Source organism: Schistocerca nitens, chromosome 8 (assembly GCF_023898315.1).
Source record: "Schistocerca nitens isolate TAMUIC-IGC-003100 chromosome 8, iqSchNite1.1, whole genome shotgun sequence".
In the NCBI taxonomy this organism is placed as follows: domain Eukaryota; kingdom Metazoa; phylum Arthropoda; class Insecta; order Orthoptera; family Acrididae; genus Schistocerca; species Schistocerca nitens.
The window spans coordinates 564445357-564459656 of NC_064621.1; positions in this window are offsets into that span (position 1 = coordinate 564445357).

The following is a 14300-nucleotide window of genomic DNA, read 5'->3' on the forward strand; positions in this document are numbered from 1 at the left end:
GATAATGGAACACTACAGTAATGTACAGTGAAGGATCAGTTCATAGGATGTTATAGTGTACTCAAATGTAAGGTAATTTACAAATGAATTTATGTACCTATTTTCATTTTTTCCTTATCATAACACCTCTCAGGTTCCTCTCCGTTTGAACTAAAGTGATTGCCGAGTGTCCTTAATTGAAAGCATATTAAAACTAATATGGCAATGAGTGTGCTAAATTTAATATTGTTTGTTGAAAGGATCTCACAAATATCTCAGATTTGTGTTTCACTGAAGTAAAAGTTCAGAACTGCAACTGTTGAGAGTTATGTGTTCATGCTTGTTAAGTACTTGTTCCTCGCCGGCCGCGGTGGTCTAGCGGTTCTAGGCGCTCAGTCCGGAACCGCGAGACTGCTACGGTCGCAGGTTCGAATCCTGCCTCGGGCATGGATGTGTGTGATGTCCTTAGGTTAGTTAGGTTTAAGTAGTTCGAAGTTCTAGGGGACTGATGAGCACAGATGTTAAGTCCCATAGTGCTCAGAGCCATTTGAACCATTTGAACTTGTTCCTCTAGTGTTTTGAAAGTGTGTTTAGTTTGCTCTGCTACAGTGGCCAAAATTAAGGGCCTCTCTCCACTGAAAGTAGTTCAAATGCACCAAGCTACTTAATTATAGAAATTTTTAATTACTCTTGCTATTCAAGTCTAATTCTGTACAATATTGGGTTCCTCTTGTGTATTGAAAGTGCATATTAATAGCGTAATAGGATCCACAGTTTATCCTTCACGCTCATGATAAACAGCAATTAATAGGAAGACTACTATCTATAAAAACAGTAATTTTTTTATTCAAAATTCAGTGAGAAGTAATCTGTTAGTGAACTCCATTTAATTTTCATTCCAAGCAGAAAGGTATTTAGTATTATCAACGCCTGTAAGCAGCTAAGGGTGTTCATTTCATTCTAACGAGCTGCATGGTCACCGATGGTATCTGTTCTTTCAGACAGATACCATCTTAGTATAAATAAAAATAATTTCATAGTACGAACTGCCTCCAACTTTAAGGTTATGGTATAGCAGTAGCGGACAGTAGTTTTATAACACCACATGCTTACATTTTAACTTTTTTGTTACCCTGTATGGTTCTTGGCAGTGAGGCATATTGAAAAAGTTACTTTCGTCCCTACGTTTCCCTCTCCTGTGTGGACTGACGTCTTCACTATCCGAGTACAGGCACTCGATTTCGTGCTCTGATGTACACTCAGGACGTGACGGCGGAGACGAATGCAGGAGGCGGCGTCGGTCGGTTCTCCTCGCGAGGACTCGTCCGGAGGACGGGGTGTCGGCAGGGAGGCCGCGAGCTGATTTAGTGCGGGGGCGTCCGGCGGCTGCCCGCGGATGCCTCCGCCGCCTGCGCCTCCGGTTGCCGAGGGTCACGATCGCACGACGCGCCACCCCGCACGACCGCCGCTGATTTATGCGGCTCCGCCGGCTGCAGCGGCGGCCAGCAGAGGAGCAGAGCAGAACACGGGTCACCGCGCGCGTCGCGGCCGCCGCTACCTGCCCGCGCTGCCTTGTAGTCGCCGAGCCCTGCCGCGGGGGGCGCAGATCTCACTCCGAGGATCAGACGGCGACGGAAGACGCCGCCGAACCCGTTTCACACGACACGCTTTCTCGCCTAAGTCGCCTATTCTGGTAGCTGCGCGTGATGTGCCGGCGTGTAAATCTTACGCTCACCACACTGGATTTCGGTAACAGCTGCATTGATCTTTTCCTTAGCTCCTCAACCGCCAGGATGCTTAGCGGCGCCTCTCCATCCATTTCTGTCTTCGGCCTTCCTCCTGAGAGCGGTATAGTTGGCACAGTCGTTATCCTCCATTATACACTACTGGCTATTAAAATTCCTACACCAAGAAGAAAAGCAGATGATAAACGGGTATTCATTGGACAAATATATTATACTAGGACTGACATGTGGTTACATTTTCACGCAATTTGGGTGCATAGTTCAAAAATGGTTCAAATGGCTCTGAGCACTATCGGACTTAACGTCTGTGGTCATCAGTCCCCTAGAACTTAGAACTACTTAAACCAAACTAACCTGAGGACATCACACACTTCCATGCCCGAGGCAGGATTCGAACCTGCGACCGTAGCGGTCACGCGGTTCCAGACTGAAGTGCCTAGAACCGCACGGCCACACCGACCGGCTGGGTTCATAGATCCTGAGAAATCAGTACCCAGAACAACCACCTCTGGCCGTAATAACAGCCTTGATACGCCTGCGCACTGAGCCAAACAGAGCTTGATAGCGTGAACAGGTACAGCTGCCCATGCAGCTTAACACGATACCACAGTTCATCAAGAGTAGTGACTGGCGTATTGTGACGAGCCAGTTGATCGGCCACCATTGACCAGACGTTTTAGTTGGTGAGAGATCTGGAGAATGTGCTGGCCAGGGCTGCAGCCGAACATTTTCCGTATCCAGGAAGGCCCGTACAGGACCTGCAACATGCGGTCGCGCATTATCCTGCTGAAATGTAGGGTTTCGCAGGGATCGAATGAAGGGTAGAGCCACGTGTCGTAACACATCTGAAATGTAACGTCCACTGTTCAAAGTGCCGTCAATGCGAATAAGAGGTGACCGAGACGTGTAATCAATGGCACCCCGTACTATCACGCCAGGTGATACGCCAGTATGGCGATGACGAATACACGCTTCCAATGTGCGTTCACAGCGATGTCGCCAAACACGGATGCGACCATCATGATGCTGTAAACAGAACCTGGATTCATCCGAAAACTGACGTTTTGCCATTCGTGCTCTCAGGTTCGTCGTTGAGTACACCGTCCCAGGCGCTCCTGTCTGTGATGCAGCGTCAAGGGCAACCGCAGCCTTGGTATCCCAGCTGATAGTCCATGCTGCTGCAAACGTCGTCGAACTGTTCGTGCAGATGGTTGTTGTCTTGCAAACGTCCCCATCTGTTGACTCAGGGATCGAGACGTGGCTGCACGATCCGTTATAGCCATGCGGATAAGATGCCTGTCATCTCGACTGCTAGTGATACGAGGCCGTTGGTATCCAGCACGGCGTCCCGTATTACCCTCCCGGACCCACCGAGTCCATATTCTGCTAACAGTCTTTGGATCTCGACCAACGCCAGCAGCAATGTCGCGATATAATGAACCGCAATCGCGATAGGCTACAATCCGACCTTTATTAAAGTAGGAAATGTGATGGTACGCATTTCTCCTCCTTACATGAGGCATCACAACAACTTTTCACCAGGCAACGCCGGTCAACTGCTGTTTGTGTATGAGAAATCGGTTGGAAACTTTCCTCATGGTAGCAAGTTGTAGGTGTCGCCAACGGCGCCAAACTTGTGTGAATGCTCTGAAAAGCCAATGTTTTGCATATCACAGCATCGTCTTCCTGTCGGTTAAATTTCGCGTCTGTAGCACGTCATCTTGGTGGTGTAGCAATTTTAATGGCCAGGAGATTATGTATGAGGCTTGTTCAGTAAGTAACGCCCCACATTACTTTTCTTCGAAAATATTTATTGTTAAGAGTGCGAATTTGGTGACAATATACATCAACATGTCTTGTTCAAGTCCAATCTTTCTCCATAGTCTCCATCACATTCGATGGCCATACGTCAACATTGTGGAAGAGCATGTATTCCCTGCTGGTAAAAGCTCTTGACCTGTAGGCATAGCCATGTTTTCACTGCATGACTGACTCTCTCGTCGTCTTCAAAGTGTGTTCCCCGTAGAGAATCTTTAAGCGGCCCACAGAGATGGAAGTCCGCGGGTGACAGGTTTGGACTGTTGGGTGGATGAGGCAATGATGTCCAACCCAATTTGGCGTGTGTTTCCGGGTTCTCAGATTTGGGCGTGGCCGTGCATTAATGGTTGGAGCAAGATTTTCGCTGGATTCTTGTCCGATCGAACACGTCGGAAACGGTTCTTGAGTTTACTCAGAGTCATCACGTATGACTCTGAATGCTGTGTCTAGACAAGACAGTCTAGACACAAGGGAGGTAGCCGAAAGGGCACGCGTCAACTCAAGCCGTCTTGCGTTAAGTCTGGAACAGGATTCGTAATGAATGTGATAAAGAAAAGAACGTAGCTACTAGAACACTTAACTTTTATATCGTCCTTTGGTATACAGCATTCTTGATGATACAAGTGAGACTATCTTGAGATACATGCAATGGTACAAATGGCGCCTTGCTAGGTCGTAGCCATTAACTTAGCTGAAGGCTATTCTAACTGTCTCTCGGCAAATGAGAGAAAGGCTTCGATCAGTGTAGTCGCTAGCAATGTCGTCGTACAACTGGGCGAGTGCTAGTACGTCTAGCGAGACCTGCCTTGTGGTGGCGCTCGGTCTGCGATCCTGACAGTGGCGACACGCGGGTCCGACATGTACTAATGGACCGCGGCCGATTTAAGCTACCACCTAGCAAGTGTGGTGTCTGGCGGTGACACCACACTGAATTCATGGTTGACCCTCTTCGCATCACATCCACGAGAATGATGCCATTACAATCCCAGAAGACTGTCACCACGACTTTTCCGGCAGAGGGGGTTGTCTTAAATGTCTTCTTTTGTGGTGAATGAGGACGATGCCACTCCATGGACTGCAAAGTGGTGCACCCAGCTTTCGTCCGCGGTAACAATCCGTGACAGAAAGGCCTCTCCGTCGGTCTCAAAACGCTCCAAAAATTCAGATGAAATGGCCTTTTTTAAAATCTTGTGGTCTGCTGAGAGAGTGCGTGGAATCCATCTGAGCACCTCTTTTAATATCCGAGAGTCTCGATCATTACAGACACACTTCGAATGCCGATCGACAGCTGTAGAGCCAGTTGTGTAGTTTTGATGCGCCGGTCGGCACGAATGATGACATCCGCACGATTCAGCATTTCTGGAGCAGTGGCTGTGACAGAACGTCCCGAGCGTGGCTGATCACGGATATCTGTTTCTGCATTTCCTGAGGCTGTAACTTTCTTTACCCATCGCCCAACTGTACTCCTATCAACTGCAGCATCGTCATATACTGCACACAAACGTTTATGGGTGTTCACCACGGTTTCTTTTTCCGCACACAAGTACCCAATAACAGCTCGCTGCTTGTAACGTCTGTCGTATGTAGACTCCATTTTGTTCTGCACTACGGCTCTGCCATCTGCCAGAACGGTTCGAAATTTCACCAGCGCACAGAAAAAAACATCAAAATGTGAAGCACCAACAAGGACGTCTGTCTATGTATATTAATGGCTTTTTAAAAAAAGTGGGGCATTACTCATTGAACGACCCTCTTTAAAACGTAAGCTTCCCCTGTCATTGTCACAGTCAATAAAATTTGCCAAACTACATGCTGCTGGAGTTTACGAAATCGGATGCGAATTTCGATTAGTGTATGTAGGCGAGACTGGGCGAGCCATCAGCACAGGGATATCTGAACGCGAAAGGTATATCCGACTAAGACAACAGATCAAGTCTGCAGTGGCAGAACATCAGGAAGAGTGCGGCAACCAGATTGATTTTGGTGGAGCTCGCATACTGTCGAAACAGCCTCTTACTTTCGGGAGGAAGATTAGAGAGGCAATAGAAATAGCCAAGCGATTAGCCAATATGATGAGGGATACTGACTTCAGCCGTCTTGGTTGCCAGCAATAACAGCGTTACGGGACGATAGCTTACATGAAGTAATACAAACAGGCGCACGGGAGACCGCAGCTGTCGCGGGTACACGGAGTACTGCCGCGTCTCAGCCGGCGTTAGAAAGCAGGAAAACAATGCCACCTCACAACTGCCGCCTGATTTTCCATTCGCCGCTTTCCACCAATCACAAGCAGTAATGAAAACACCAATCAAAACGTCGGGTTTCCACCAATGAAACGAAATTATAAATCACCAATAAATAACTTTGTAAGTAGGCTGTTTAGGGTTTTATGTTGGTAACGCCACGTAGTGCACTGTATGATAATCGCTGACTGCGCTGTGTGCAGTCTGTGGCTGGTTGGACCCACTGTTGGAATATTCGCTTGTGTAGTGTTGGGCTGTTGGATGTGAACAGCGCGTAGCGTTGGGTAGTTGGAGGTGAGCCGCCAGCAGCGGTTGATGTGGGGAGAGAGACGCCAGAGTACTGAGCGGAAGATCTGTACGTGTGTCCGTCAGAAAAAGGAAATTTGTTTAATTGGATTTATATATATATATATATATATATATATATATATATATATATATATATATATATATATATATACACTCCTGGAAATTGAAATAAGAACACCGTGAATTCATTGTCCCAGGAAGGGGAAACTTTATTGACACATTCCTGGGGTCAGATACATCACATGATCACACTGACAGAACCACAGGCACATAGACACAGGCAACAGAGCATGCACAATGTCGGCACTAGTACAGTGTATATCCACCTTTCGCAGCAATGCAGGCTGCTATTCTCCCATGGAGACGATCGTAGAGATGCTGGATGTAGTCCTGTGGAACGGCTTGCCATGCCATTTCCACCTGGCGCCTCAGTTGGACCAGCGTTCGTGCTGGACGTGCAGACCGCGTGAGACGACGCTTCATCCAGTCCCAAACATTCTCAATGGGGGACAGATCCAGAGATCTTGCTGGCCAGGGTAGTTGACTTACACCTTCTAGAGCACGTTGGGTGGCACGGGATACATGCGGACGTGCATTGTCCTGTTGGAACAGCAAGTTCCCTTGCCGGTCTAGGAATGGTAGAACGATGGGTTCGATGACGGTTTGGATGTACCGTGCACTATTCAGTGTCCCCTCGACGATCACCAGTGGTGTACGGCCAGTGTAGAAGATCGCTACCCACACCATGATGCCGGGTGTTGGCCCTGTGTGCCTCGGTCGTATGCAGTCCTGATTGTGGCGCTCATCTGCACGGCGCCAAACACGCATACGACCATCATTGGCACCAAGGCAGAAGCGACTCTCATCGCTGAAGACGACACGTCTCCATTCGTCCCTCCATTCACGCCTGTCGCGACACCACTGGAGGCGGGCTGCACGATGTTGGGGCGTGAGCGGAAGACGGCCTAACGGTGTGCGGGACCGTAGCCCAGCTTCATGGAGACGGTTGCAAATGGTCCTCGCCGATACCCCAGGAGCAGCAGTGTCCCTAATTTGCTGGGAAGTGGCGGTGCGGTCCCCTACGGCACTGCGTAGGATCCTACGGTCTTGGCGTGCATCCGTGCGTCGGTGCGGTCCGGTCCCAGGTCGACGGGCACGTGCACCTTCCGCCGACCACTGGCGACAACATCGATGTACTGTGGAGACCTCACGCCCCACGTGTTGAGCAATTCGGCGGTACGTCCACCCGGCCTCCCGCATGCCCACTATACGCCCTCGCTCAAAGTCCGTCAACTGCACATACGGTTCACGTCCACGCTGTCGCGGCATGCTACCAGTGTTAAAGACTGCGATGGAGCTCCGTATGCCACGGCAAACTGGCTGACACTGACGGCGGCGGTGCACAAATGCTGCGCAGCTAGCGCCATTCGACGGCCAACACCGCGGTTCCTGGTGTGTCCGCTGTGCCGTGCGTGTGATCATTGCTTGTACAGCCCTCTCGCAGTGTCCGGAGCAAGTATGGTGGGTCTGACACACCGGTTTCAATGTGTTCTTTTTTCCATTTCCAGGAGTGTATATATATATATATTTATATATATAATTTTTGTGAGGTAAGTGAATCATGAAAGGTATAGGTTATTGTTAGTCACGGCCATTCTTTTTGAGGGATTGCTGAAAGTCAGACTGCGTTGCGCCAAATATATTGTGTGTCAGTTTAGTGATGATCAGAATAAGTAAAGATAGAACTGTCTGAGTACGTTGGTGTATTACTCAGTTGTTTCTGTATCAAATTACGTAAGAGATTTTCCAGCACTATCATTCATAATTTTTCTAAGGGGACGTTTCAACTTCTAACATCCCTCCCCTTCATCCTTAATAGCCTGTCATAATTAGATAACGAGCGGTTCTAGGCGCTTCAGTCTGGAACCGCGCGACCGCTACGGTCGCAGGTTCGAATCCTGCCTCGGGCATGGATGTGTGTGATGTACTTAGGTTAGTTAGGTTTAAGTAGTTCTAAGTTCTAGGCGACTGATGACCTCAGATGTTAAGTCCCGTAGTGTTCAGAGCCATTTGAACCATAATTAGATAACAGCCACTTCTGCAGGTATATAAGAAACAAAATTTTCTTATTCAGCAGCAAACATCCTGAAAAGGTCATTTGCAACAGTGACCGAAACATATTGACAATGCGGTCTCAAACCCAGAAAAATTTTATTTAGTCCATTATATCGTTGACGCATTCTAGTCCCTGTATGCCTCCTATATTCTTTCCCTTTCCATTCCTTCAATGATTTTTTTTTCTTTAAATGAAAGCTATCATCGTGTCTCAGCCGATCCATGCGTCCTTTCTGTGTTTAATAGGATGCTGGATGGATGGATCGATGGATATGTTGGTGTGGGCACACGACAGCAAGGTCTTCAGCGTCAGCGGGAAAACAGTTGGAGACGAGTGTTGGTATAATACCCTACACAGGAGTATAAGACAGCACGGAATATAAACCTAACGGAAGTTGGGAAACTATGTCTGTATCTACACAGAAGCACAGAACGAGGTATCGTGTCAATATTAAAACACTAACTACACCGGAAGAAAGTCACATCAGGAGCTAAAGCAATGTAGTAGACGGATGTGACTCGTTGACCACATTAATAAAAGTGGCGGAGCCAGCCATTCTGCAACACACTTAAACCTTCGATCTAAAAGTTTAGGTCAGAGTCCAGATACGTCAAAAATCTTTAAAACCTTAGTCACACTCGTCTCATCGTCTGATAAAATAGAGGGCAGATCCAAAAAAAATGGTTCAAATGGCTCTGAGCACTATGGGACTCAACTGCTGTGGTCATAAGTCCCCTAGAACTTAGAACTACTTAAACCTAACTAACCTAAGGACAGCACACAACACCCAGCCATCACGAGGCAGAGAAAATCCCTGACCCCGCCGGGAATCGAACCCGGGAACCCGGGCGTGGGAAGCGAGAACGCTACCGCACGACCACGAGATGCGGGCAGGGCAGATCCCCACCAATATTTGCACTCTGTTAAAATATGGCGTACGTAGATATGCACGCCACAAGCATCACAAAAAGGGGGATTCTTACGCCGTTGCAAAAAACCATGTGTAACAGGGCAGTGCCCAATGCGAAGACGTGTGAGGTTATCTTCATCCCACCTGAGCAATTGACAGGGGGAGCGCCACGATCGGATAGCTGACTTCACCAGCCGCAGCTTATTGTCCGCTACCGCTAGCCATTCCTCATCCCATAACTGCATGAACTTTTTGTGTAGTTCAGAAACGACAGCCTATAAGGAAATAGGACACTGTGCAACATCCTGTTCTCTACAGGTCTCCTTGGCAGCCTAATCGGCCTGTTCCTTTCCCCGTACAGGCGTCAGGAAACAATGCTTCTCTTCGTCCACTCTGTGGAGTATATCCTCATTTGATATCATGTCTACCCAACAAATCTTCAACATTCTGCGTTAGCATCACATCTCGAAGGCTGTTATTTTGTGTTTTTCTCCTTCTCCGAGTGACCATGTTCCTTAGTGTCTAAAAAATTAATTAAAAGAGATTTTAATGCCTAGACTGCAATTTTCATCACACATTTCGCTTGACGCCTTCCTAAGGGACTGTCTTAACTTCTTTCAACCTGATAATATAACCATAGATCAGACGTGGTTTGAAGTCAGAGAAATAGTAGGGACGACAACTGAGAGATATACACTAAATGAATTAACAAGATACGGTACTGACCCCCCATGGTACACAAAACAGATTAGAACACTATTTCAGAAGTAACTAAGAAGTACGCTAAATTTAAAAGAACTCAAAATCCCCTAGACTGGCGAAGTTTTACAGTAGCTCGAAACTCCGTACCATCTTCAGCGCGAGATACTTTCAAAATTTTCCCAAACGAAACCCGGTCTCTAAATCTGGGAGAAAAATCAATGAGATTCTGATCGTATGTAAAGTACATCAGCTGCAAGACGTAATCAATAACTTCATTGCGCGATAGTAATGATAATGTTACTAATGAAAGTACCAGTACAACAGGGTTACTGAGCACGGTTTTCTGAAATTCCTTCAACAAAGAAGACGAAGAAAATATTCCAGAATTCGTATCAAGAACAACTGCCAACACGAGTAAGGAAGCAGATACCCTCATTGTAGCGAAGTAGCTTAAATTACTTAATAAAGGCAGGACCATTAGTTCAGATTGTATACCAGTTACCTTCCTTTGGGAATATGCTGAAACGATAGCTATACTTATCAATTGTATACAATCGCTCGCTAGTACAAAGGTCCATTCCTGAAGACTAGAAAGTTGCACAGGCCACGCGAATATTCAAAAAGGAAACATCAGTAATTAAAAGCCCATACCAGTAACGTCAATTGGGCAGTAGGATTTTGGAACATGTACTGTGTTCGAACATTAAAAATTAGCTCGAAGAAAACGATTTATTTACAGATAGCCAGCACGGATTAAAAACTATTGCTTTTGTGTAATACAACTAGCTCTTTATTCTCGCGAAATAAGGAGTGCTATCGACAGCAGACGTCAAGTTGATTCCATATTTTTAGACCTCCAGGCGGCTTTTGTTACTGTTCCTCACAAGCGACTTTTAATCAAACTGGGTGCCTACAAAGTTTACTGTCAGTAGTGCGACCATATCCGTTATTTAGTGCCAGAAAGGTCACAATTTGTAGTAACTGACGGAAAGTCATCAAGTAAAACAAAAATAATGGATGGGATTCCTAAGGAATTGTTATAGGCCCTCTGCTGCTCCTGATATACATATGCGATTTAGGAGACAATCTGAGCAACCCTCTGGGATTGTTTGCAGATGACGCTGTTATTTACCATCTTGTAAAGTCATCAGATGATCAGAAACAAATGCAAAACGATTTAAATAAGATATTTGTATGGCGCGAAAAGTTAGAATTAACTGTAAATAATGAAAAGTGTAAGGTCGTCCAAATCAGTAATAAAAGAAATCCACTGAATGTTTGTTACACGATAAATCACACGAATGTGAAGGTTATGAATTGAACTAAATGCTTAAGGATTACAATTACGAATAACTGAAATTGAAACGATCACATGATGTTGTCGGAAAGGCAGCAAAGACTGCAGTTCGTTGACAGAACTCTTAGAATATGTAAGATGTCTACTAAAGAGACTGCCTACGCAACGCTTGTTACCATCTTATGGAGGATTGCTGTGCGATGTGGGATCCGCTTCAGACGGGCTTGAGAGAGGACACTGAAATAGTTCAAAGAAGGGCAGCTACTTCTGCATTATCGTGAAACAGAAGAGAGTGTGCCACGGATATGATAAGCGAATTGGGGTGGCAATCATTGAAACAAAGGTGATCTTTCGTTGAGCCAGATTCTTCCTGCGAAATTTTAATTACCAATATTTTCCTCCAAATGCGAAATTTTTTTGTTTGCATCCACTTACATATGGGGAAATGACCATTATCATAAAACGAGGGAAATCAGAGCTTGCGCAGAATATTTAAGTTCCCGGTTTTCCCACGCACTGTTCGGATGTGGAACGGCAGAGAAATAGCTTTAAGTTGGTTCGGTGAACCCTCTGTCAGACACTTAACTGTGTATTACAGAGTAATCACTTACACGCAGATGTAGATGTAGGTTCTCAACCGTCAGGTTGTTCAGCAGCAGTTCGGCATGCATTTCTGCCTTCGACAGTCCTGTTGAGAGCGTTATAAGTGGTGCAGCTGTCATCCTCCATGATCTGGTTGATATATTCTAGTCGTCAGGAGACAAGGGTTCTTTTCGTCCACTCTGCCGAGGACCCGTTCATTTGATAACGTGTCTGCCCAGGAAATACTGTGCGTTCTGCGGTAGCATCACATCTCTAAAGCTGTTATTTTGTGCTTTTCTACTTCTCCGAGTGTCGATGTTCGTTACTGAACAAAATTTTTTTTATAAACCCTTTTAGTACCTGGAACGCAGTTTTCATCATGCAGGTAAAGTTTGTTACTGTAAAGAAATTTGCAAAAATTATCCAAAATAATCTTAAAAATCCTTCAAAAATGTTTTGAAAATGGGAAGTTCGAAGAACCAGCATTACGAACCTAGCAATACGCTACATTCACTTCTGTATCGCTCCTGTGGGGACGAAGACGCGATAAATTATGGCGAACACAGAGGCGTTTAGGCAGTCATTCTTCCCGGGCTCCAGACGCGAATGGAACGAGAACAAACGCTAACACATGGTACAAATACATTGTACATATACGAAGAAAACCTCTGCCAAGCACATTACAGTGGTTTACAGAGTACATATGTCGATATACACTGCTGGCCACCGTAAATGCAACACCAAGAAAGACAAGAGGTAGCACAACAAGATTTATTTTGTAGATAACATGTTGACCAAGTATCAAATGATTACGTTTACAGACGTCTGTGACATGTGGTTCCTGCCAGAATCAGTAGCCAGAGTAGCCGCCATTGTTGGAGATCACCGCTGCCACACGTCTCGGCATTGACTCAAAGAGACGTTGGATGTGTTCCTGGGGTACAGCAGCCCAAGCAGCTTCCACACGTTGCCAAAGATCATCTGGTGTGGCAGCTGGGGATGTAATCTGGGTCACTCGTTGAGCAACCATGGACCACATGTTTTCTATCGGCGAAAGATCCGGAGAGCGAGCCGGCCAGGGACAATGCGTGCCAAGTGTGGTCGCGCATTATCCTGTTCAAATATGGCTGTGGCCGAGCCCTGAAGGTAAGGAAGGACAACTGGCTCCAGTACCTCGGATATATAGCGCCGGCTATTTAAAGTACCGGCAATGCGTACTAGAGGCGTGCGAGAGTAATATCCAATACCGCCCCATACCATAATACCCGGTGCAAGACCAGTGTGGCGGTGCATAATGCAGCTGTCCAGCATCCTCTCTCCACGGTGTCTCCACACTCGAATCCGACCATTGTGGTGCTGCAGACAGAAGCGTGCCTTGTCAGTAAAGACGTCATTCCATTCTGCCGTCCACATCCGTCTGTCATCACACCATTGGCGACGGAGACGTCTGTGGTTCTGTGTCAATGGTAGACGAAGCAATGGACGTCTTGCGGACAGACCACTCTGCTGTAAACGGCGTCGAATGGTACGCGCAGACACTGGATGATGCGTTCCAGACGCAATGTGCTGTGCTATGGTTCGGGATGTCACTGAGCGATCCGTCACTGCCATGCGCACAATTTGCCTGTCAGCACGTGCAGTGGTGCACCGAGGTGAATGCGATCGACCACGTCGGTCCGTCGTACCCTCCTGTATCCAACGGTCACATATCCTCATTACAGTTGTTTGGTTTCGTCCAACACGACAAGCGATTTCTCTGTATGATAATCTACAATCTCGGTAAGCCACTATCCTTCCTCTGTCGAACTCGGATACTTGATCAAAAGACGTTCGCTGTTGTCTACGAGGCATAACTGATCGTCTAGTGAAACAACCACAAGGTAAACACACGTGCCGAACGTACACTCGTCGAAATCGCCAAGGCTTAAATGGCGCTATGAGGTGGCGCCACAGGCGCGCGTGATGTGCGTCTGCGCTGACATTCTAATCAGTTGCATATCTCATCGCTGCAAACCCATGGTGTAAATTTCACTCGATTCGGATGCTTCCTTCAGGGTGTTGCATTTACGGTGGCCAGCAGTGTAGATGTAGATGGAGGTTTGGATGTACATCTAGCTGCAGATACGATCTTGCGCTGGTTTCATCAACTGCAGGCTTTTGCACTCACAAAAGTTCTCAGTTTCGGAGATTTGAATGTTGATCCTTCAGCCTCTCTTCCGCCTCTCTCTGTACCTGAATTAAAGGTGAAGCCAGATTACAATCATTAACTTCCCCATGACTGAATTCCGTACAAGAAATAAAGGTAAGAATGCTCCGTTTTTCGCTATCCATGCCACGTACTGTGGCTGTCTGTAGTGTCAGTGGAGCTGAACGCCACGACTTTCGCAATAGTGGTCGCTCCCTCTATTCGCATTACTGTACTGGCCGCTCCCAAACTAAAAGGACGATCCGTGAGACTCTGGTGGCACGGAATTTTAACTCACTCTCGGAGGGAACGGGATTCAACCGAGTTTTCCACTGAGTCTGTGTATGATCTGGACAGATTAAATCCTCGACATATGCTCATGGTCTGGGAATGTGATTTTACGGCATTGGACCA